General features: G+C 38.6%; 1 pseudogene; it reads left to right on the top strand.

The window, feature by feature from the left end:
- Positions 1–26,721, top strand: part of LOC139044105 (sodium/hydrogen exchanger 9B2-like) — a 51,425-nt pseudogene that overhangs the window by 4,131 nt on the left and 20,573 nt on the right.

Here is a 26,721-nt window from a genome sequence, read left to right as displayed (position 1 = left end):
ATGTCAGACTGTTTACTTTTGAATCCCCAGCACAAGGACTAGAACATAGCAAGAGCTTAATAGATGTTTGTCAAATAAGTGAGTGAGTCCTCAGAGAGAAGAAAGAGGGACAGAGCTAGTCTATGTGGAGTTAGGAAATACTAATTGACAAGGTGACTTGTAAGTTAAATGTTGAATGACTGATAGAATTTTACCAAGTAGAGAGAGCAAAAAGGAAGTGCAGGCAGGGATGGTAGTGGTGTTGTGTTACTGTTTTGTTTGTTTCATGGGTAGAAATTTAGAAAACAATCACATGTTTATAAGCCCAATTTTTTTTAATTCGATATTCAAATATTACAAATGAACTTCAGGGATGGGGAGGGAAAATATACAACTTTACAATGTATATGATCTCTATTGACTAAAAGGGTGGTCCTAAAAACCTTGGTATTGGTCTTTAGCTACTAAAATTGTTATTTTCGGTTTATTTGTTGAGATATATCAATACAAAGGCAGTGTTCTGGTTGTGTGTCCTCTGAAGATTTTGCACCATGTCAAGAAGCTAGGGAGATAGATATGTGTGAGCCAAAGGTCCCTCATCACTGCTCCTCATCAGAACTTCTCAGAGCTGGCTCTGCGTCAGAATCACCTGTTGGATTGGTTAGGGTGCTTTTGGCTGCAAGTAACAGGATATTTGGCCAAAATTACTTTCAAAAATACAGGTTTAATTTTTCCCACACAACAAGATGTCTGAAGGTAAGCGCGTCCAGGGTTTGTTCGGTCCCCAGTGATATCAGGCTCTAGGTCACTTTCTATGAGCCAATCTTGCCTTTTTCTTCATGGGTGAATGATGGCTGCTAGAGTTCCAAGAAACATAGTGCCCCTCCACAGCTCCATTTCCACACACACACACACACACACACAATTTAAAGGCACAAAGAGGAGAGGGTTCTCTTGCTTCCCTGTCTTTTTATTAGGAGTCTTACCCAGTGGCCTCCAATAGCCTTGCTCACAAACTTCATTGGACAGAGTGAATTACGCTCAGCTCTGAACCACCAGCCGGCAGAGAGGAATGGTGTTAGAGAGATTGATTTAGCCCAGTCGTGATTTACCCCTTGGGGTGGAGGAGGGCCCCACCGGCATGCCTGAGCAGTGGTTTTAGGTAGTTAGTAAGTCCTGTCTGCCACACTTGGGGGGTTCAGTCTCTGGAGATTCTGATTGTAGTAGGCCTAGAAATAATATTTTAAACTTTCAATTAAATGCTTTTTTCCTAGGTGAGGAGAGAGATTACAAAGGAGAAAAGCAAGTACTGGGTCCTTTCTTACCTAGGGATAATTTCCTTTCATTCATATCTCATTATACAGTGTTTTACTTTACGTGTCTGTATCAGTTAACCAAACAGCAGAGCAGTTGTTTTTCTCTGATAACTTGGTCCCATGTGGTTGGCACGCTAACACTTTCAGATGAGGTCGTTCTTGTTCAGGGAAACATTCTCAGTCGTTTCAGTACTTATTTATCAAGGACATTTTAAGCCCTACTCTTCACTTGATCTGAATTCGTCACGGCTGGGCAGTGCTCCTTTTGGAAAATGAGCCTTAGATCAGAGTTGGTTAGCAGGACCCAGGAACTGGAAGGTTTCTGTATGTTCTATATAGAAGTACTGCGTGAGACTGAGAACCCCCCCTTTCAACACGTGAATGGATAAACCCCGAAGGTAGGTGATGTTTATCATTGTAATCATTATAGAAGGCTTCATGAACAGTCCTGGAGATGCTCCTTCAAATGTACGAATACAGCACATATTGTACTCCAGCAATATATGTAAATTCTCAATAAGAACATCCCAGTAAATGTTGGACAGTCCATATCACAGACAACAAACAACAGGAATAATCAGCCTTTATCCATGTAATGATCTTTTAGCAGTAATTCAGTCGATAGCAGTAAGCCTTTGGACATTTGCAAATCATAGTTCTTTTATTTCCTCTGAAATATTACTGAAAGCACTTTTTTTTTTTTTAAGGAAGATCAGCCCTGAGCTAACATCTGCCTCCAGTCCTCCTCTTTTTGCTGAGGAAGGCTGGCCCTGAGCTAACATACATGCCCATCTTCCTCTACTTTATATGTGGGACGCCTGCCACAGCATGGCTTGACAAGTGGCATGTCGGTCCGCACCTGGGATCCGAACTGGGGAACTTTAGGCCACCGAAGTGGAACGTGTGAACTTAACCACTGTGCCACCAGGCCAGCCCGCAGAAAGCACCTTTAAACATTTAGATTAATAAGATAACCTGAAAAAGAGAAGGCTGATTTAACAAACATCTCCTCTATGTGAAAGCGTGTTTACAAAAGGGTTTTAATTGTGCTTCACTTGCCAGAAGGAGCAGGGCAAGTGATAGGCTCCTTCAGCTCCACCTTTTCTCTATCCCATTTGTTGGGTTTCAGGAAAAGGTTTCATTTGGTGAAAGATTTTTGGCTTAAGAAATATTTGAAAACTGCTGTAGAAGATTCTAGGCAGTTCTCCATTTTCTTAACCACAAAAACAAAAATGACCTTAAATTGTAGCGGGTGGGATTAAGTTACCTAAAGTCAAATGACGAGATTCTATCTCTGAAAAATAGTGTTACCAAGGAAAGCTGTATTCCTTTTCTCTAAAGCTTTAAGAATTGCATAAATTTTTTCAGTGTATTTTAAATTGCGTAAGAAAGTCTTCTTGTAAAAATCCTAACAGTACAGAAATATAGAGAATGAAAATGAAATTTCAACCTCTTCAATTCCATTTTCCACCCAAAAGGCAACTACTATTAACAGACCTTTTTTCTCTATTTACATCCATACTCATATACAGAACTGCTCATCTTCTTGATGTGCAGTTTTCTCTCAGGTTTGGAGGAAAGACTAAGGAAACTGTTCAGGTCCACAGCTCTATGATTTTGGTGGCATATATCCATAATACTGGAAAGCAAAGCTCAAATTGAGCCAAGATTGTTTCTAAGTGTTTGGGTCAGTCCTGTAGGAAATTCTGTATACTAAGAATGCTAGAGAGTCAGCAGCCGTTGGCGTGTGTATGCAGGTGACACCTGACCTACTGACCTACATGCAAGTGGACAGGCAGATGGTCTTAGCAGCCACGTCCCTGGGCTCAGGTCAAACCTCCTTCTTCTATTGAAATCTGTATTTGAGTCACAGAATTTGATTAAATTCATGTTATTTACTGAATTTATGAAATCTATAAAATTTCACCATTTGACGCAGGATAGGTTTTTTTTCCTAATATAGTGTACAGGTTGTGATATCAGTCTGAATAAGGCACTACCTTGATGGAGAAGCAGAAAAAAACTTGTTTCTGTGTATAGGCGCTTTTATCTAAAATATCTTCCGAGTTCTCAGTGTAATTTTCTGATAAAAATCTCTCAAAGCCTCTCAGCTTAACTGGATTTTTTAAAAGAAAACCTCCTTAATTCTTAGAATCTTAAGACATGGTTAAGTGGCAAGGTGTCAGCCAGTTAACTATTAATTGAGAATATGTAAATAATATTTGTCATGAGAATAGGACAAAAGTTCTTGTTCCATTCATTTTGTCACCAATGTTGTACAACCATTTAGGTTAGTACAATTTTTTATTCATAATAAACTCTATTAACATTTCTAACAATGGGAAAGAGTAAAGCTGAACATAATACAAGGTAGAAAATAAAAATATTTGTATTTGCTTGTAGAAGATGTTTTCAAACTTCTTGTGGAATGTGTTTTCAAACTTAGAATTAACTATGAGTATATATGAGTGGGATTTTAAATAAAATATTATAGCAAAAATGTAAAAATATAATGTAGTGATTTGGTAGAGATGCATGAAGTCAATGATACAGATTAAAGAACCAACTCATTTCACAAGTTTTTACACGGTTTTACTGTGAGGCTTGGCTGACATTGGCTATTAGTTGAAAAAGTTACTTAGCTTCTCTAGGCAGTAGTTTTCTCATTTGAATGTTAAAGAGATTAGACTAGGATATTTCTAAAGACCTTTCCAACTTTTTTTATACCATTACCCTGTGATTCTTAATTTCTTGGAAACCACCTAGTTTCTCTGAATTTCCCCACTTTTTCATTTTTCCATCCCAGATACTCAGCATCTCAGATGCTTAACAGCTCTCTTAAACCTTCCCTGGGACTGAGGACTTCAAAAGTCTTCCGTGAACACAATGAAAAAATAATTAAGGTCCATTAACTAGAGTATTTTATTTAACCAACATTGTTTAAAAAAAGAGCATTTCACTTAAATTTATTTTTTGGATAACTGACACCTATTTTATTGAATACCAGATTTTTGCTTATTTTAACATTCTCTTTAAAGAAAATCTCTAAATTGTATTATATATTTTAATGCCTTTAATAACAGAAAATATCTCCACATCATTTTCTTTTCTTTTCTTTTCTTTTTCTTGGAGATGTAGAATCACCTTTCTAAACATCTCTTATAATACTGGGGATCTTTCAGGGCAGTTCAGGTATGAAGGTTCTTATGAAGGATGCATTTGGTGGCAAGTGACAGGAACCCAGCTCGAACTGGTGAGGAATTAATTGGCTCATCTAACTGAAAGGAGCTGCTTCTAGGTGTACCAACAATATGAGTATTAATCTGGAGCTCTCTCTCTCTCTCTCTCTTTGCATATTCAGAATCTGCTTTGCTCTATGATCATTCTTTGGAAGGCTTTTCTTATATGTCACAAAGATTGTCAACAGCAAGTCTGGGCTTAGCAACTCTAAAAGAAAGCAAGCTCTTTCCCAGTGATTCCAGGAAACACCATAAAGCTGACTCTCATTAGCCAGGTATGAGTCACTTGCTCATGCCTAGAACAGTCAGTGTGACCAGGGAAGGAGCTCCTCATTGTCTAGGCCTGTCCCCCTCTCTGGAACATTGGTGCAGTAGGGGGTTGGGGAGGTGAGGATGACGTGAGCCTCACATGAACCATGGATGGAGACTAGGGGAGCTGTGGATTCCACAAGAGAAAATTAGTGTGCTGTTGCCAAAAAAGGAGGGGAAGAGACACTTGGCAGGACAAAACTGTAAATACTCCTGTGGAAAAGACATTTATCCCCACGTTTTGTACACCTAGATTGCTCTTTTCCATCTCTTTCACTGTCAGCTGTCACTCGTGCTGTTGTCAGTTTGCTTCTTTACAATCTCTTCATTCGTTTGTTTTAATTTATAACGTCTTATCTTCTGAGGGTTTGGAAACCAGATGAGCAGAGTCATTAGAGTTGTTTTCAAAATAAGAGTTAATGGGCTCTGAATGAGGACTGGAGAGCCTCTCTCTGAGTAAGGGGTATAAACTTTCTACTTTTTAATGGATTTCATCACATTTCTTTTGGCCCTTCAAAAGTCATTTCTGGGGGCCAGCCCTGTGGCCGAGTGGTTAAGTTCACACGCTCTGCTTCGGCGGCCCAGGGTTTCGCTGGTTCAGATCCTGGGTGCAGACATGGCACTGCTCATCAGGCCACGCTGAGGCAGCGTCCCACATGCTGCAACTAGAAGGACCCACAACTAAAATATACAACTGTATACTGGGGGAATCTGGGGAGTTAAAAAGCAGAAAAAAAAAAAAAAAGATTGGCAACAGTTGGTAGCTCAGGTGCCAGTCTTTAAAAAAAAGTCATTTCTGCATATTTTCTGATTTCTTTGCCAAAACTGCTTTCTTAATAGGTGATATACTATTGTAATTTTAAGATCCAATGACTATGAACAGTAAATGCCATGAACACGGTTGCTTTAAGTAAAAGTTACATTTTTGTGATTTTTCTAAATTTAAGTGGGTTTCTGACGATAGCTTACGTGTTCTTTTGGAAATGAAAACAGCAGAGAATAAACAAAGCTGAGCAGCTGTAAGTTGCTTTACTGGACTTACTAAAAGACTGGCATTTTATTTTACCTTTCCTCTTTGTAATACTGCTCTGATTGCAGATAAGTAGTTTAGCATTCATGGTGGAGTTTAGGGGAGAATAGGGAAATTTTTTTGAAACACAAAACTATGTATTTCCACAAATATCATATACTGTGCAACACACCAAGTTTTGATCATTTATGTTAAAAAGGACCAGAATAACATTAATAAAATAAATTCTCAAAGGCTTCATTTTAGTCAATAGTTTATCTCTACTAGAAATAATCAGTTGTACTTGTTGGCTGTTTAAAAATACTCTTCGTAAGTAGCATAATTGGCTGATTTTGAGAATTTGGTGGAGGTAGTTCTAGTGGCGCTGCCCAAGAGTTTCTATGTAATTCTACTAAAGAAAAAGGTGAAGAAATGACAGTGGTGAGTGTTACATCCACCTAATCAAGAAGCTGGCCTTGACAGAAAGAAGTAAAAAATATGGTCAAAGAAAATCAATGGGCTTAAGTAATAAATTCTTCAAGGTTAATAGGAAAAGCAGAAGGATTCTTAGAGATTTATGATAATTAGAGAGAAGGAATATGAGTGGCTTATAACCAACACTGTTGGATGCTTATCGTGTGCATGGTTGGAACTACTCTTGTCTCCATTTTGTAGATAAGGAATTAGTTAGAAAGAGGCTAAGCGATTTGGTATATGATGGAGCTGAACTTCAGACCCAGGTTTGTCCAACTCCAGAGCCAGCAGACCTGGTCACTTACTCTGAGATGAAGGGTCATTCTCTACAGAGGGTAAAGGCCAAGCCCCATGGTTTTGGACGTGATATTCCAAATCTCTACCCTCCTCCCCCGTTACTCTCAGCCTCCTCCTACATGCAAAGTGGGAGCAGCAAAGTTTCCCTCACACCCCACTGGCTTTCATGCTTCTATGCCCTTAAGACAAGGGTTTTCTGAGCCCAACATTTTCCTGTCAAAATGCTGTTCTTTCTCATTATGAGTCTAAATTTTGGAATAAGTTTTTTAATTCAAAAAATTATATATACATATATATAATATGTCATCATATATGCATATGTTTATTATACATAATAAAAATCAAGCTGAAGTTTCTTTGAGATGCCTTTCTGGCTAACACTGTGTTTTGTAAGGAAGAAAAATGGTGGTGGTGATGGTGGTCGTGGTGGAAAGGATATAATTTTCTTTGAAATTTTAAATTCAAACATCTTGGCACTTTGTTAAACAGAAAATGATTCCTTGAGGCAGGAGTCCTGTCTAATTAATCTTTGTCTTTATGGCCTAGCATAGTGCCTGGCACATATTAGGCACTTAAATATGTGTTGAATTAGATTTTCCCTTATCTTACATAATTTTTCCTTTGGTCCTACCTAGGTTTGTAGTTTGTACCTCTACTATAATATTCATCATACATGTTGCATTAGGAATAACTTTGGTTACTAGTAAAAAGAAAACTTGACTAATAGTGGTTTAAACCATTACCTCAAAGCTTGGCAGCCCAAGACTGATGCAGCAACTCAAGGATGTCATCAGGGAACCCACTCCACTTCTGTACTCTCTTTGGTATAAGGCTTTTTATTCTCTTGGTGGAAAGAGGGCTGCTGTCCCCCAGGTAGTGTATCTACATCCAAGGAAGGAGAAAGGGAAATGTTAGAGGTGAAAAGTAAACAGTATGATTCTCAAAAGTCCTTCCCTTATTATTTGGGAATGAAAGCCCTTCCCAGGGACTCCCACTTATGTCTCATTACATAGAGCTGGGACACATGGCTACCTCTAGCTGCAAACATGGCTAAGAATTGGATTATGTGGCTTTTCAGCCTCTATAGCCTGGGCAGCCAGGGGAGAAAAGGTTGAAGTGGGTGTTTACGAAGCCAACCTTGTAGGTCTGCCCTACAAGTTTTTAGTTACTTGGTATAAGTTTATGTTTCCTGGCATACCATAAGCCTATGGAAAACAAAGAATGTGTTTTGGCAATCTTTGAGTTACCCATAATAACCAGCAGGAGACTACCATAGCACTTATAGTGTCTAAGACATTGTGGCTACTCAATCAATGTTGTATTTTTTTACTTTAATTCAGAAATAAGAGCCGGGCAGGAATTAGTGACTCTGGTTTCTCTGAAAATGATGGAGTCCATAGATTTCTCTTTGGTGACTCATTTCCTCTATCAACATTGGAAAATTACCTGGAGCTTTCCTGCTTCATCAAGTTGGCCCATTACAGAGGACAATTTAACAGTAATATTGCCTGGAATGTGTAAAGTATAACTCAAAAAACAGGATGGGAGAGAAATCATGAACATATGATGGTCAACAAGGGCTTTTTTAAGAGAGATAAAAAGGTAGATAAGCAATAGGATAATATATTGTAATCAAAGAAAAGATTAGCAATTGAAAGTTAAGAATAATCTAAAATATCTTAGCCATTCAGAGTTCTAAGGGGAAAAATAAGTACAATTCATTCCTTTAAATGGCTCAAATTGCTGTCTGATTCATTTATTTAAATCCCAAATTGCTATTCTATATCTATACTGTTTCTCCTTCAGAACAGATCTTGTTCCTTTTCCCTCTATCATCTTACTCTTAATTATCAATCATGGAGAATGAAGATAAGACAATTGAACATGAAGATTTGGCACCATCCACAGAGATGAATAACATAGCCTCTACGGATCAAGAAACCCAGGTAAATCTGTGATCAAGTGTAGACCGTCTCAACCATTTCCTTAAGGAAGGGACTTCCAAATCTATGATAGCAACGTGTCCTCTTCGTTCTCTGTCACTCAGTTAACAATTCTCCCATTCTTAATCCCCAAGCTTGTACAGTAGGTGTGACTACCAATTTTCCCAGTCATTTTAGCAGCTAGCCCTACATAAAACTGCAGAAATAGAGAGCCTGTGAAATGCTTTGTGTTCGCAGCCTAAACCCTAGAATGCTTCTGGTTTCTTCCCTCTCTGTTTTTATTGCTTAAATTTAAGTAGATGAATGAATGTGAATTGTTTTTCATCACAGATAGTTATTTTTTTTCTGAACCACTTTGATATATTTACCAACTATTGCTTTGAATCATATCTTAAATAGGCTAATTTTTAAACAGTATTGCAAATGTAATGACATTGTATGTGACTCAGGCATTTATAATGCTACAATAGTGACTCAGTGGTAAACACCCCTAAGAGAGTTCTTGTTCCAAGCAGTAGCTGATTAGCTAGAAATGAAGCTGTATATTTCCCCTATGAACTGTTACCCTTAATTCTAATAATGGAAATTTTATTCGTGATGTGGTGGCTCAGTGAGTATAAAAATGGACAGCAAATGTACAGTTTTAAGTATTTTTTTAATTGCTTTAAACACAGGAGGAGACAGTTATGAACCTCAAAGGTACAGAGGGAAATGAACCAACAGAAGGAAGTAACCTATTGAGTAGCAGTGAAAAAAGGCTGCAGGAAACACCAACTGAATCAACTCATTTGCAAAGACTGAGACAAACATTTGCTTGCCTCCACATGGTTTACTGGATAGAGTGATAACAAATGGTATGTAAATGGTACGGGTGAATTCAGAAAGATGGTAAAAGATGAAGTTGTCATATAATGAAAGATTTCAAATAATATGGTTTAAAGGACAAAAAGAAGTTTATTTCTCTCACACATAAAAACTACTAGGTGGGGTCAGCCAGGTGGTGTACTGGTTAAGTTCACATGCTCCCTTTCAGCAGCCCAGGGTTTCACCATTCGGATCGTGGGTGCAGACGTAGCACCCCTCATCCAGCCATGCTGAGGCAGTGTCCCACACAGCAGAACTAGAAAGATCTTCAACTAGGATATACAACTACGTACTGGGGCTTTGAGGAGGAAAAAAACAAGAAAAAAGAGGAAGATTGGCAACAGATGGTAGCTCAGGGCCAATCTTTCTCACCAAAAAAAGGATACCTTAAAACCATATTTAAAAAAAAAAGAGGGGTCGGCCCCATGGCCGAGAGGTTAAGTTGGCAAGCCCCACTTTGGTGGCCCAGGGTTTCACCAGTTCAGATCCTGGGCGCAGACATGGCACCACTCATCAAGCCACACTGAGCGGCGTCCCACATGCCACAATTAGAAGGACCTACAACTAAAAATACACAACTATGTACCAGGAGGCTTTGGGGAGAAAAAGGAAAAATAAAATCTTAAAGAAAAAAAGGGGAGAGTAGAAACGGGTGGGCTTCCCTTCTGAAAAGAAAAAAAAAAGTTACTGGGTGAACAATTCACAATGGTATGTGTCTTTATTCCACACAGTCACTAGGGGCCCAGGCTGAAAAGCTCCACCATCTTCAACATGGAGGGCTTCCAAGAGCACTGTGGTCACCACCATTCCAGCTGTCAGAAAGAGGAAAAGAGCAGAGATCAAGGACCTTTTCCTCTTCTGCGTCAGAGTAATCTCACAGGATTATGTTAGACCTCCAATGAGAAAAGTGATTGAGAAATCAGTTGTAAACAGAAAAGCATTACATAAATGTTGGTTGTTATTACTGTTAAGTAATGCAACTAAGGTTTAAGCCAACACAGCTACACTTCCAAATGTCACATCATTTTATAAGGAAGAATCCTCGTTTGCAATTCAATTTATTCCCATAGAGCTGCTATTACTTAAAACATTTGGGAGGAGTGACGTCAGCAATATGGCTGAGTGAGCTAGTCCCTTCCTCGCTCTCCCTTTTGAGTTATAACTAAATGGACACTTACTGACCAACAGAGGAAACCCACACAGCACAACAGGATGCCTGAGAGACACACGCAGCTATAAATCTGAGGGTGGGTGGACTGGCCCCCCAGGAAGTGATGGAGACAGGTGAGCACACCCTGTTCTCCCCGCTAACCCTGTGCATGCAACACGAACACTCCAACCTGGTGCAAGCACCTGGAAAGTGGGAACACGCAGCAGGGCAACCATAAGAGGAGGCGGCGGTAACCCTTAGCCTGCACTCGTGGTTGATCTCCCAGTGGAGAGAGGGAGCCCACCACACCCCTGTGCGGTAAAGGAGCAGCCATAGCCCAGGTCCCAGCAGGGAAGCCCTGACCACCAAGCTCAGCAGCCCCACGGACTGCAGATCGTAAACAGGGACCTCAGCAGATTTCCAAGCTGGGGCAAATACTTCGCAGGTGTGCATGAATGCTCACAGTGCAGCTGTGCTCCCAAAGAGGTAACCAGTCCAGGCAACTGTGGGAATAGGTGTGGCAGCTTTGAACCCACATGCACTTACTTTCCTGGCGGGGAGGGGGAGCCCACCATGCCCCAGGGCTGTCAAGGAGCAGCCATAGCTCAGGTCTCTGCCTGGAAGCCCTGCCCACCAAGCTCAGTAGCACCACGGACTGTGGATCATAAGGGACCTCAGCAGATTTTTGTGCTGGGACAAACACTTCCAGGCACACATGAGTGCTCCCAAAGAGGGAACATGTCCCAGGCAGCTGTGGGAATAGGTGAGGTAGCTTTGAGCCCACTGGTGATCACTTTCCGGTGGAGAGGGGGAGCTCAGAGTGCCCCTGAGGCACCAAAGAGTGGCCCTAGCCTAGTGAGGAAGCCCCGCCTGACAAGGACAGTCCACACAAGTGCCTGAATGCATCCCAGGCTGGGGCAAGCACCCATAATACCCCCACAGCTTCCAGCAGATGGGGTACGGCCAGAAACACTACTCCTGCTCCCCGCTAGCGGTAACAGGGGGAATCTGCATCCTAAGAATACCACAAATGCCACAACAAAAGATTAGTTCATCAAACACCATGAGAAACTGCAGCAACAATTCAGACCAGGAGGAAAATGACAATTCTCCAGAAACCAACATGGAAGATACAGAAATATACAAGCTAAATGACCGAGAATTCAAAATAGCCATCATAAGGAAACTCAACGATTTACAAGAAAACACAGAAAGACAGTTCAAGGAGCCCAGCAACAAAATGGATCTCTTCACCAAAGAGATTAAAACTATAAAAAAAATCAAGCAGAAATTCTGGATATGAAAAACACAAATAATAATCTAGAATCATTAAGAAATAGAATTGATCTTATGGAGGAAAGAATTAGTCTTCTTGAGGATAAAAATGTAAAAATTCTACAGGTGGAGGAGGAGACAGAACTAAGATTTTTTCAAAATGAAGGAATTCTTCAAGAAATATCTGACTCAATTAGGAAAAGCAACATAAGGATTATAGGTATCCCAGAGGGAGAAGGGAGGGAGAAAGAAGCAGAGAGCTTATTCAAAGAAATAATTGCTGAGAACTTCCCAAACATGGGGATGGTTTCAGATTTACAGATAAATGAAGTTAATCGTATGCGCAACTTTATCAATGTGAAAAGACCCTCTCCAAGGCATATAATAGTAAAAACGGCAAAAGTTTGGGATAAACAAAGAATATTAGGAGCAGCAAGGTACAAGAAGATAACCTACAGAGGAAGCCCCGTCAGGCTTTCAGCAGATTTCTCAGTAGAAACCTCACAGGCTAGGAGAGAATGGAATAATATATTCAAAATACTGAAAGACAAAAACTTTCAGCCAAGAATACTCTATCCAGCAAAACTTTTCCTCAGATACAATAGAGAAGTGAAAGCTTTCCCGGATGAACAAAAGCTGAGGGAGTTCACTGCCACAAGACCTCCCCTACAAGAAATAATTAAAGATGCCCTCACACTGGCAACAAAAAGGCGAAGGTCTACAAAGCTCTGAGCAAGAAGGTAAATAGACAGACATGATCAGAAACCTGCAGCTCTCTACCAGAATAGGAAGGTAAAGACTCAATTACAACTTAAAAGAGAAAGGGAAAGAAAGCATCAGAAGCAATGATAAACACTTCAACTTAGCCACAAACTCAGGAAATTAAAAACAGAGCATTGTGTAACAGCAATTACCCAGAAGGGGAGAGGAAATGGAAGGAACTTGCTTAGGTTAATGGCGATAAGAGGCTATGAGAAAATGGACTGTCTCATCTCCAATATCTTTGATACAATCCTCACGGTAACCACTAAACAAAAAAATCAGAGCAAAACCACAATTCACAAAGAGAGAGAACTGAGAAATCCCTCTTGGAAAACCAACAAAATGAAATGGCAGTCAGAAATGCAAAGGAAGAGAAACAGTGGAAACATAGAACAACTAGAAAACGAGATAAAATGGCAGCATTAAGCCCTCATATAACAATAATCTCTCTAAATGTAAATAGACTGAACTCTCCAATCAAAAGACATAGAGTAGCTGGATGGATTAAAAAACAAGACCCAACAATATGCTGCCTCCAGGAAACGCACCTCAGCTACAAAGACAAACATAGGCTTAGAGTGAAGGGATGGAAGACAATACTTCAAGCTAATGGCCAACAAAAGAAAGCAGGGGTTGCCATACTTTTTATCAGACAAGGCAGACTTCAAGTTAAAAAAGACAATGAGAGACAAGGAGGGGCAGTATTTAACGATAAAAGGGAAATTCCATCGAGAGGACATAACACTTATTAATATATATGCACCTAGCACAGGGTCACCAAAGTACATAAAGCGATTATTAACAGACCTACAGGGAGAAATTAAGAGCAACACAATCACAGTAGGGGACCGCAGCACCACACTTACTTCAAGGGACAGATCATCCAGACAGAAATTCAACAAGGAAATTGCAGATTTAAATGAAACACTTGACCAGATGGAGTTAATGGACATATATAGAGCATTCCATCCAAAAACAGCAGAATATACGTTCTTCTCAAGTGCCCATGGAACATTCTCAAAGATAGACCATATGTTGGATAACAAGGCCAGCCTCAATAAATTCAAGAAGATTGAAATCATCCCAACCATCTTTTCTGACCACAATGCTAGGAAGCTAGAAATCAACCACAAGAACAAAACTGGGAAAGTCGGAAATATGTGGACATGCTATTGAACAACCATTGGATCATTGAAGAAATCAAAGAGGAAATTAAAAAATAACTGGAGACAAATGAAAATGAAAATACAACATACCAATTCTTATGGGATGCAGCAAAAGCAGTCATGAGAGGGAAATTCATAGCAACACAGGCCCACTTCAACAAGCAAGAAAAATCTCAAATAAGTAATCTTAACATACAGCTAACAGAGCTAGAAAAAGAAGAACAGATAAAGCCCAAAGTCGGCAGAAGGAGGGAAATAATAAACATCAAAGCAGAAATAAATGAAATATAGACTAAAAAAGCAGTAAAAAGGATTGATGAATCTAACAGCTGGTTCTTTGAGCAGATAAACAAAATTGACAGAACCTTAGCCAGACTCAACAAGAAAAAAAGAGAGAAGGCTCAAATAAATAAAATTAGAAATGAAAGAGAAATTACAACAGATACGGCAGAAATACAAAGGATTATAAGAGACTATTGTGAAAAACTGTATGCCCACAAATTTGATAACCTAGAAGAAATGGATGGATTCCTATACTCATATAACCTCCCAAAACTGAATCAATAAGAAACAGAATCTGAACAGACCAATCACAAGTACAGAGCTTGAAAGAGTAATCATAAACTTCCCAAAAAACAAAAGTCCAAGACCAGATGGCTTCTCTGGAGAATTGTACCAAACATTCAAAGAAGATTTAGTACCTATTCTCCTCAAACTATTCTGAAAAATTGAAGAAGAGGGAACATTTCCTAACACATTCTGTGAGGCCAACATTACCCTGATACCAAAACCAGACAAAGACAACACGAAGAAGGAAAACTACATGCCAATATCACTGATGAACTTAGATGCAAAAATCCTCAACAAAATATTGGCAAACTGAATACAGCAATACATTAAAAGAATCATACACCATGATCAAGTGGGATTCATTCCAGGGATGCAGGGATGCTTCAACATCCATGAATCAATCAGTGTGATACACCACATTAACAAAATGAGGAATAAAAATCACATGATCATCTCAATAGATGCAGAGAAAGCATTTCACAAGAGCCAACATCCATTTATGATAAAAACTCTCAATAAAATGGGTATTAAAGGAAATTACCTCAACATAATAAAGGCCATATATGACAAACCCACAGCCAACATCATACTCAATGGGGAAAAACTGAAAGACATTCCTCTGAGAACAGGAACGAGACAATGGTGCCCACTCTCACCACTCTTATTCCACATATTACTGGAGGTTTTGGCCAGAGCAGTTAGGCAAGAAAAAGAAAAGGAATCCAAATTGGAAAGGAAGAAGTGAAACTTTCACTATTTGTAGATGATGTGATTCTATATATAGAAAACCCTAAAGAATCCACCAGAAAACTCCTAGAAATAATCAACAACTACAGCAAAGTTGCAGGGTACAAAATCAATTTTAAAAAATCAGTTGCATTCCTATACGCTAACAATGAACTAGCAGGAAAAGAAATCAAGAATACAATCCCATTTACAGCTGCAAGAAAAAGAATAAAATACCTAGAAATAAACTTAACCAAGTAGGTGAAAGATGTGTACACTGAAAACTATAAGTCATTACTGAAAGAAATTGAGGAAGATGTAAAGAAATGGAAAGATTTTCCATGCACATGGGTTGGAAGAAGAAACATAGTCAAAATGTCCATACTACCTAAAGCAATCTACAGATTCAGTGCAATCCCAATCAGAATCCCAATGACATTCTTCACAAAAATAGAACAAAGAATTCAAAAATTTATATGAAACAACAAAAGACCCCAAATAGCCAAAGCAATCCTGAGAAAAAAGAACAAAGCTGGAGGTATCACAACCCTGACTTTAAAACATACTACAAAGCTACAGTAATCAAAACAGCGTGGTAGTGGCACCAAAACAAACAGATCAATGGATCAAAATTGAAAGCCCAGAAATAAAACCACACATCTATGGACAGTTAATCTTTGACAAAGGAGCAAAGAATGGAGAAAGGAAAGTCTCTTCAATAAATGGCGTTGGGAAAACTGGACAGCTACATGCAAGAGAATGAAAGTAGACCATTATCTTTCACCACACACAAAAATTAACTCCAAATGGATTAAAGATTTGAATGTAAGAACTGAAACCGTAAAACCCCTACAAGAAAAAACAGGCAGTACACTCTTTGACTTTGGTCTTAGCCACATCTTTTTGAATACCGTGTCTACTCGGGTAAGGGGAACAAAAGAAAAAGGTAACAAATGGGACTACATCAGACTAAAAAGCTTCTACAAAGCAAAGGAAACCATCAACAAAATGAAAAGACAACCCACCAACTAGGAGAAAATATTTGCAAATCATTTATCAAACAAGGGGTTGATATCCAAAGTACATAAAGAACTCACACACCTCAACAAAAAAAAAAAACAACCCGATCAAAAAGTGGGCAGAGGATATGAACAGACATTTTCAAAGGTAGATATACAGATGGCCAACAGGCACGTGAAAAGACGCTCAACATCACTAATTGTTAGGGAAATACAAATCAAAACTACAATGAGATATCTCCTTACACCAGTCAGAATGGCTGTAATTGCCAAGACCAAAAACAACAAATGTTGGACAGGATGTAGAGAAAAGGGAACCCTCATCCACTGCTGGCGGGAATGCAAACTGGTGCAGCCACTATGCAAGACAGTATGGAGATTCCTCAAAAAACTAAAAATAGAAATACCATGTGACCCAGCTATGCCACTACTGGGTATCTACCCAAACAACTTGAAATCAACAATCCAAAGTAACATATGCACCCTTGTGTTCATTGCAGCGCTATGCACAATAGCCAAACATGGAAACAATCCAAGTACGCAACGACCAATGACTGGATAAAGAAGATGTGGTACATATATACAATGGAATACTACTAAGCCATAAAAAGACAAAATCTTCCCATTTGCAACAACATGGATGGACCTGCAGGGTATTATTTGCTAAGCGAAATAAGCCAGACTAAGAAAGACAAACACCATATGATTTCACTTATATGCAGAACATAAACAAACACATGGACAAAGAAAATAGTTCAGTGGTTACCAGGGGAAGGGGGCTGGAGGGTGGGCACGAGATGAAGGGAAGCACTTATGTGGTGACAGACAAGAAATAATGTACAACTGAAATTTCACAATGATGCAAACTATTATGAATCTCAATTTAAAAAAAAAAATATTTGGAAGATTTTTCCTTGAGAATTTATCTCAGCACAATTTTGGATATTGTTAGAGTTGGGGTATATTTGTCTTTTAGGAATGGATTTGGTCTTTGGAGGCAGCCAAACATTAAGCTGATATCAATTTGATTAATAAATGGATGTTCAGATTCAGTAATGCTGTTTTTTGTTCAAAAAAGAAGTGTGTGAATGTACCTGTGTGTGTATGTACGCTCTGAAGCTCACGAAATGAAAATGAAAGACATTTTACCATTCTCAACTGGAACAATGGTATGTTATACTTTAGACTCTGGATATGTTTTTACTGAAATTAGTTAATTTTCTAAACTAGCATGAGAAAAAAATCTCAAACTTTATTTAAAACACATGGAGAAAACCAGGTTCCAAAATGTACACTAGTTCATAAGGCAACAGATAATTTAATACCTTTTCTGTCCTTTTTATTATTTTTTTAAACTTTTACCCTTCAAATTATGGCACATTTCTAGTTAAAACATTTACAGGAAAACTGATACAGATTGACATAGGAAAGGTGTAAATGAACGATGTGGTCTGGAGACTCACTGTTTTGAGTTCTGTAATCGTTGTCCATCAGCTGCCTGAGAAGTGGACTCACGTGTGTGAGCACCTCTTCTCTTGTTTTCTGTACTTCTGTTCCTGAGGCTCACAAGAGGGCTTTCTCCTATACTCCTTCCTGTGCCCATTCAGAATACATAAGTATTTGTCTTAAGAAGTCAATCTTACATGTGAAAAAATGATTTTCCAAAATCATAAATGAGAAGTAAATTATTAACTAAATTAAAGATGATTTAGAGAAACCTTATACACATATATTTACTGTGTATTTAGAACTGAATTTTGAGTATGGGAGAGGAAAGGAAAATTAGAGATTTTTTTTAAAAGTGGTCTTGAAGTAGAAAACTACCTTGCTGAATTTAGTATAAAATCAGGTTCATGCTGTGATACAGTAAAATTTAGTAGCTGGTAATTCCTACTTTCCCATTATACCTTCAATACTGTATAGAAATTTCAGCCCCTATAGCCAACTGGAAAATACTGAAGGCCTTAAGTTATTTATTTCATTGTAACATCATCATAAGCCTAGAAAATCAGGAAGAATTCTGTGAGGATGTAAAAACTGGGGCATTAGATTCAGTCTCTAGCAGTATGGTAGACAAGATTCAGTGAACAATTCTCTCACTTATGCCAAGATGAAAACAGTATTTTAAGTCTTTTTAAATGTACCTTTTTTCTGTGAAGAAAACAGGAAGTCATTGGACACCAAAACCAAACTGAGCAGAGGAGATAAATATGCACTCAAGCTGGCCTTCACCCTGGAGGCTTCTGCAAAACACCTGTGAGCTTGAGAGTCATTCTGAGGCCCTGAGAGCATAGGGGGCTGCGCTGGAGCTGGTCCAGGTGGGCAGAAGTCTCAGGAGCATTCATCCTCCCTCACCCACACAAAGCTGGAGCCCAGCGTGGCAGCTGCAGATGGGGCCTGCACCCACACCTATCTCAACTATGGTGCTGGCTGGGGGAGAGGAGCGTCCCACTAAAAATGTGTAACTCCATGCTGATCTGTGCTCCAAATTCACATAAAAAACACAAGCTGAAAATATATCTAAAAGTGATCCCAGATTGGAAGCTTCTAAGCACATGGTAGAAGCAAATGCAGATCCGATCCAGGAAAACTCACATTCAACCTAAGGCTCCAACAATCCCCAAAGGTAAAGTTCCAAGGAAGAGGTCACTGTCACAACAAATTTTAAAAGATCACAACATGCACAAGGAAACAGAGATTTCAAAAATTTGCATTATCAGAAAATAGAAAATATTTTTGGTATCTGTAAAGAAATTAAAGAGGAGATAGCAAATATAAGTACAAAACAAGGAACTATTTTTAAAAAATAAACAAACATTTTGCTAACGACCAAGTCGAATTTCTAGAAATGAAAGATATAGTACAGTAATTGAAATGTAAAACTCAGTGGATAGATGAAGCAGTGGGTTAAGTGACAAGAGAATTGGTGAACTAGTAAGAGATCTGAAGAGATTATCTAGAATGCAGTTCACACAAAGATGGAAAATGTGAAAATGAGGGATAGCAACATGGAGAAGAGTATGACTGTCTGATCTTAGTTCCAGAAAAAGAGAATAGAGAATGGAGAAGAGGAAATATTTGAAGAAATGAAGACTGAGAATTTTCCAGAATTAGTGAAAAACTTAAATCCCAAGCAAACCGAAAGGAAGTCATACCTAAATACATCAAACTGAAATTGCAGAAAACCAAAGAAAAGGAAAAAATCTTAAAAACAGCCAAAGAAAAAGAATTCCCTAAAAAAGCAGAAATTAGACGTAAAAGCAGCAATGAAAGCCAGAAAGCCAAAGAGTAATATTTTCAAGGACCTGAGAGAAAGTAACTCTCAACCTAGAATTGTATATGCAGAAAAACTCTGTCTTAAGAATGAAAATGAAGATAATTTCAGACAAAACTAAGACTTTACTACCAACAGAGCCTTATGAGAAACATAACATGCTTTGCTACAGAGAGTTTCTGTACCATCAATTAGCTCTTATGCGATGGTAAAGAGGGAATTGTGTGAGTGCCAGATGGAATTTGCATTTTTGTACATAATTTTTCCTGTCACCTTAGTATTTTTCATCATCAAGCAATAGCAAGTGAATACAAAGTGAATTGAAAACAAAAATCAGATAGATGTTTTCTTACAATTAAAGATAAAGCCTTATCAACTTGAGGACCTTTTAAAAAGCTGAAATCTCTGTGAAAGTGCGTTCTTTTTGGGCAGTTAGTTGCTGGTTTAGGGGCTTCAAAGACTTTTTAAACTTCCCACAATGTTAAGCTATCTAATGAAACCACACGTGGATGAAGAAGCTGACAGTACAGGTGAAGAAGCTGCCAACACTTTTCCCTCAGTTAAAAACAAACAAACCTTTGTTTGATGAATAAGCTACAATCTGCATAAGATTTTGATGGAGCTGCTCTCTATTTAAAGCAAATGCCCTCAAGATTCTACATCTCGGGAAAAAGGAAGTGTGGTTCCAGGGTTTAAGTCTGCAAAGAAGAGACTGACTTTAGATGCGATGTCAGTAGAGATTTAACTGTGCTGATACTGTATTAGAATTGTTACTGTTTTTTAGTGCTTTGGTCACAAGTTTTGAGTTTTGAGTTTTGGGTCGTCTGCTCCAACTCTGTTTTTCCCATAAGTCTTTTTGTTTTCAGTGTCTGATTTTGTAGAACACAAGGTTTTTGAAACAGGGAAACATATTTTGCATTCTAACAGAAATGCCTCTACTAAAGCAAATACTTCAGGTAACCAGATGATTGTCCCAGAGGAAAGGTTTGAGGTGCCACAATGAATGATGGCCCCCCCAAAAAGGTAAGTATCTGAGTAATTCTAAACAAACGTCAACATAGAAGAGAAACAATGCTAATGTTTAATTCAAGGCAGAGCTAAAATAGGGGAGTGTGGTTGTTCAAGTATTCTCATGCTCCTGTGAAGAGGTTAAAGATAGTGATTGTTTCTCTTTTTATTAACTACTGATATATTTATAGTAAAATTAAAAAGAATAATAAGGGAATGGTAAAAAGAAAAAAAGTTCAAGGTAGTAGTTGTAGCAGTGTGGAAGGCGATGGGGGATGGGATTAAGAGGAACACAGAGGTGCCTTCAAGGCACTGGTAGTATCCTATTTCTTCAGATGGTTGGTAATTACCCAGTTGTTCATATCACTGGTGTTCTTCAAAACTTACACATGGTTGTAAATATTTGTATGTGTATTCAGTATTTATTTTTAAAAACTTTTAGATTATATCAAAACCGACATATGACAACTTATTGATAGAAGTTTTCCTGGTTTATTTCAGTTACCATCCTTGTTCTTCTGTGGGCTGTAGTGTGGTCAATTACTGGCAGTGAATGTCTTCCTGGAGGAAACCTATTTGGAATTATAATCCTGTTCTATTGTGCCATCTTTGGAGGGAAACTTTTGGGGCTCATTAAGTTACCTACGTTGCCTCCACTACCTCCTCTTCTTGGTAAGTACCAAACACTTCCTGTGTCCTTCAGAGTAAATCATATTTTTAAAATAGTAGTTTGGGAAATAAAGGAATAAACTATTTCTGTATTTGCTGTGCTGGCCCTTAAAGCTGATTGTTAAATTGTGATGAGTTTTATGAGCCAGTTGGTAAACAGCAATTTGAAAATTAAATTATATATACTTACAATTAAATAACTTGCATTAAACACAAGAGCAATACTCAAAACCAATCACTTCTTAATTATTTTACTACATTTTCCTCTTATCTCTCCTCTTGAGATTATGGAAATACTATATCACGGTGTGTCACTGCCCATCTGTTCCCAGCTCCACGTTCAATGACGTCAGGTTGGTAGGTTAACATCAGCCCTGGTAGAAGTATCTGTAATACAGAAATCAGCAAATGCTGCAGCCCAGGGCTTAATATGTTGTCAGTCACTCACATCATTGACAAACGAGTGAAGTTCCAACATGTATTACAAAACTATTCTTCCAGAGGCCATGAGAACTGTGCAGATACGACACGTAAAAATTAGTCTTAAAACTAGGTATTATATCTTTAATGTTTCTTTTAAAAATTCCATATTACAAAATTTCAGTGTACTACTTTCAGTATACCACAAAAGACATTTTGTGTCCCTTTCTCACAGATTTATAAATCATTAAGTTTTATTTAAAAACCATGTACCTTTTACACATGCATATTTGCACACATCTCCTTTTTTTATTTCAAAAGATTGGCCCTCGGCTAACATCTGTTGCCAATCTTCTTTTTTTTTTATTTCTTCTTCTCCTCAAGGCCCCCCAGTACATAGTTGTATATTCCAGTTGTCGGTTCTTCCAGTTCCTCTATGTGGGACACCACCTCAGCATGGCCTGATGAGCGGTGCTAGGTCAGTGCACAGGATGCAAACCAGTGAGACCCTGGGCTGCCAAAGCAGAGTGCATGAACTTAACCACTCAGCCACAGGGCCAGACCCCCCCCCACACACACATTTCCTAAGTAAAAATTTTTTTCTATTAGTGAGGACCTCAGGATTGGTTAACATAGACCAAAATTATTTTCTTGTGAATTTGTGGTGAGCAATTGAAACTAAATGTAAAAAGAAGTAGAATTATTTACATCTTACTCTACACTGTTTCTCAATATATTTTTCAATTTAGGTAAAATTCAAGTTATTTCACTTAATTCATATTGTTTATCATGGGTGCTTTTTGTTAAAGTTTTTAATTGAATTATTATGACAATGGGTTGTTTCTAGGCCAGCCCGGTGGTGTAGTGGTTGAGTTCCGTGCACTCTGCTTCAGTGGCCCAGGTTCGTGGGTTCCGGTCCTGGCTGTGGACTACACCCTTGTCAGCTATGCTGTGGTGGCGTCCCACATACAAAATAGGGGAAGCTTGGCACAGATGTTAGCTCAGGGCAAATCTTCCTCACCAAAAAACAAAAGGGGGGCTGTTTCTAAATATGCCTGTGTGCTATGATAAAGGGTTGGCAAACCATCTCTTCTTGTAAATAAGATCTTATTGGAGCACACTCATGCTCATTCATTTACATATTGTCTGTGGCTGCTTTTATACTACAGTGGCAGGGCTGAGAACTTATAACAGACACCATGTGGCCCACAAAGCCTGCAGTGTTTCTTGTATGGCCCTTTACAGAAAATGTTTACTAACCCCTGCATCTAAGTCAGAGCTTCTCACACTTTATTATCCAGAGAATGACCTTGGATCTTGTTAAAATGCAGACTCTAATTCAGTAGGTCTGGGGTGAGGCCTGAGATTCTGCCTTTCTAATAAGCTCAAAGACCACACTTTCCACAGAAAAATCATAAGTTTTCAAACCTGGCTGCACGTAGGAATCATCTGGGAAATTTTTTAAAAAGCTGATGCCTGGGACCCACCCCAGAGATTCTGAACTAATTGAATGGAGTAGCCCTGGGTATCAGAATTTTTAAAAGCTCCCCAGGTGATTCTAATATGCAACCTAAGTTGAGGACTACTGTTCTAGACGCCATGAAAAGGCCCTTTACACCTCATCCTTCTCTTTTCCACTCCATGCCTGTTATTGCAACAAGCAAAATACACATGTTGCAAAATGATAAATCCTTGGGCTTTGTGATTACATGAAATCTCCTGAGGTCACTGAAATCATTCTTAAAAGTCACGTACGTAATGTGTCTTACCATCCCTTTCTATAGTGGTACGTTTGTGACAGAAGTTTACTGGCTCTTAGCGTATTAGGGCCAGTATCTAAAACTGAAACATTATCTGAATCCATAAAGAAGACTTGTTAAGGCAGACATGTGTGGTGATTGCCTATTCCATATTTTTAAAAATTCATTGAAATAATTGCCAGAGATGGAGGATGAAGGAGCATTTTTTATTCCAAAAATGAATGTGAAAACAACTTTCCTAGGACACTGTTTCCTTTGCTGATGGTCTGGGTTGCTGGAAATTTTTTTCAATAATGATTTGCTTCAAAATAACTTGAGAGTAGATGAAATAAGATTGGCCATGTATTGATAATTTTTGCATGTTTTAAAAAATTTCCGTAATAGAAATTAAGGAGGAAAGAAGAATACTCCTTATCAAAGAAGGTATTCTTTTCTCCACACCCAAGGGAAAGGCCCCCCCAGGGGCTCAGAGGCCAGAGGGGGCGCCTTCCTAATCACAGTCAGGTGGCCACATCAACGGAGGCCATCGGCAAACAGAACTGTCTCAGGGAAATTGTTTGTACATTCATCTCAGAAATGAAAAATGCTCCTTCATCCCCTCCAAAACTCCAAAAGAAACTCCTACATATTTGTGAGTTCTTATTAGACTATTATTCCTTTTGATTTCAGGTAGTTGTATGCTATAATCAATTTAGGGCTGGTTTAGATTCACATTTTAAGTTTCAGTAAAGAACTGTTGACAAATTAATGAAATGTAAGGTTAGTGCAGCATTTTTGGCTGGTAATTCATTAATATCTATAAAAATGATATACACTGTACCCTGGAGCCTAACATTTCCACTGCTAAGAATTATCCTATGGATATACTTGCACAAACCTACAAATATGTAAGCTCTATGTGGACAAGGCCCATGTTGGTGTAGCTCGCCTCTGCATTACCAGGGTAGAGTAAGGGTCTGGCATGCAGTTAATAAATACTGTGCTCATTTCAGCACTGTTTGTAATGAAAAGTCTGGAAAGTTCCTTCAAGTCCCTTACTTAGTCCAAAAATTATGGTACTTCCACACAACGAGAAACTATTCCAACTATTAAAAAAAACAAGGCAAATATATATGTGCATCATTGGGAATATGTCCACGATATATTGTTAAGTGGAAAAGAAACAGATTATACAATGGTATTTAAACATGCTCTCATTTGTGTCCAGTGCAAAAGAGCACACGTACACACACACAGAGAAGCATGCTTTAATAGGTAGAGAAACTTTCTGGAAGGGCACAGAAAACTCTGGACAGTGGAAACCTTTGGGGAATGAAGCTGGAAAGTTGCACTTGGGGTAGGACATGTACTGGTCACTTTACATTGTCTGTCATGGTTTAATTTTATCATGAGCAAATATATTATTATTCTTTTAAAAACAGCTATTGTAGGCTGGTTCTTACTTTCAAAAATTCTAGAAAGATCATGACTGCAGAATTCATAACTTCTTCTAGATTAAATGGCAGCAATGAGAAATGCCTGGAAGAGATGCTTCCTTGCCTAATGGTGTCTGGAACAAGTCACAAAAAGCTATACTTGTAATTCATCTCTATTCTCATAGCTTACATATAAAACAACCCAAAGTTAGTAAATTTATTTAGTCCTTTGAAGTGTGGTCCATATAAGGACGTGGTAAGAAAAGAGTCCTGCTGGAGAAGAACGGAGTGTGGACGGCTTGCAGTCTCTGAGGAGAAATCCTTCCCCTATCTGGGCATGTGGTATCAGGGAGGGCAGGATTCTCTGACAAACTACCCGGCTTCCTCAGGCACACTCAACTACTTGCAGTTCCCAGAATGTGTCACACTTTCCCTTCATACCTTGGAAGAAACTGTTATTTCTCCCAGAAACTTCTCAACTTCTCCAGCCCCTTCTTCATTCCCCTTCCCCTTCTTTGGCCCCTGCTGACTCACCCTTCCTTGTCTCAGCTTGTATAAGGCCTCCTCATGCTTCCATAAAATTGAGGTTGCCCCCATAGACTGAAAGCTTGTTGAGGGATAGTACTGAGCCTTTGTTCATTGCAATATCTCTAATACCTACTATAGTGTCGAAAGTACCGAAGGCATTTGATAAATGTTGAATGGCTGAAGGAAAGAAGAGCCACCAGCTGACATGACAGAACAATGTCTATTTCATGATAACTCACTTCTAAGCCTTTGCAAAGCAGGTTATATGTTTTTTATTAAATTATCTGGTTTGAAAATAGGTAAAATAGAGCCCATATAGGTATTGATATTTCAAGTAATCTGGCATGGTAAATAATTTTAGAATCTTTCTGCTGTTTGCATACAAAGAGATGACTGAATTGGGCCTTGTATTAAAACATTTTATATTCAGAATTTGATCATACTTTCTACCCAAATACTACATCCTGTTTCTCTCTTTCAGGTTCAATTATTAATGAATTATTAATTATTCTAATCTTTCATTTTTATCTGCATATTAAAGCCTTTTCTTAGCTCCTGTAATTTTTTTTTTCATCAAAAGTTTGACATAATTTCATCTAAGGACTAAGCATAAAAGAAGTGGTTCCTGGGATTATAATCCTGGGATAGTCTCTTCTACATCTAAAGTACTGAAAATATTTTCTGTATTTGAAAACTAAAGATTTGTTTGATTTCTCCATCCCAGGCATGCTGCTTGCTGGGTTTCTCATCAGAAATATCCCTGTCATCAATGATAACGTACAGATCAAGCAGAAGTGGTCTTCCGCTTTGAGAAGCATAGCACTATCTGTCATATTGGTTCGTGCTGGCCTTGGGCTTGATCCACAGGTATTGAAGTATAAATTTCTAATTATTGACTTGGAATTTTGTTCTTCCAATATTGCAAGTATTTAGAATGACTGAGCTTTAGGAAATGGATGTGGACACTTTGCACAGCATTCAGAACGACAGAATGAAATTTATTTCATACAGGACTGTCCCCAAAAGATGTTCCCATACTCTCTCTTGGAGAAAGGTGGAGTTACTGTCTATCTAGGGACAGCACCAAGAATAAAGGCTCCCCTTTTCTCTGACAGAGATACAGGCCGTAGTTATAAATAAGGGTTGTGAGAGAGAAGACATCATATTTTTGGTGTGGAAAGCCCTATACGAGTGTTTAGGACTAACTATGCTGGCTCAGAAAACTGCCTAGCATACAGAATGAGTCTCAAAGTGTGCTTTTTTCGTGTTTGCTTTTGAAAGCAGGAATGAATGTTCTTGAGGATTGCCTTTACATCCGGTTCATTCTGGGGCCACAAATTATACATATGGCCAACACCGAGACGGTTAGATCAGCTAGTGTGGAGGTTATGAGCACAGACTCTGAAAGCAGCCTGGCCGAGCTCAAACCAAGCTCCACCACTCACTAATTTCATGATCTTGGAGAACAGCTTTAACTTGTGCCTTTTTGGATGAGAAAATCTAAACAATGATGATAATATTATCCCCTGTGTCATAGGTTGCTATGAGG

Source organism: Equus asinus, unplaced genomic scaffold (assembly GCF_041296235.1).
Source record: "Equus asinus isolate D_3611 breed Donkey unplaced genomic scaffold, EquAss-T2T_v2 contig_590, whole genome shotgun sequence".
NCBI lineage: Eukaryota > Metazoa > Chordata > Mammalia > Perissodactyla > Equidae > Equus > Equus asinus.
The sequence above is the reverse complement of the archived record's forward strand: the minus strand, read 5'-3'. Positions and strand labels throughout refer to the sequence as shown.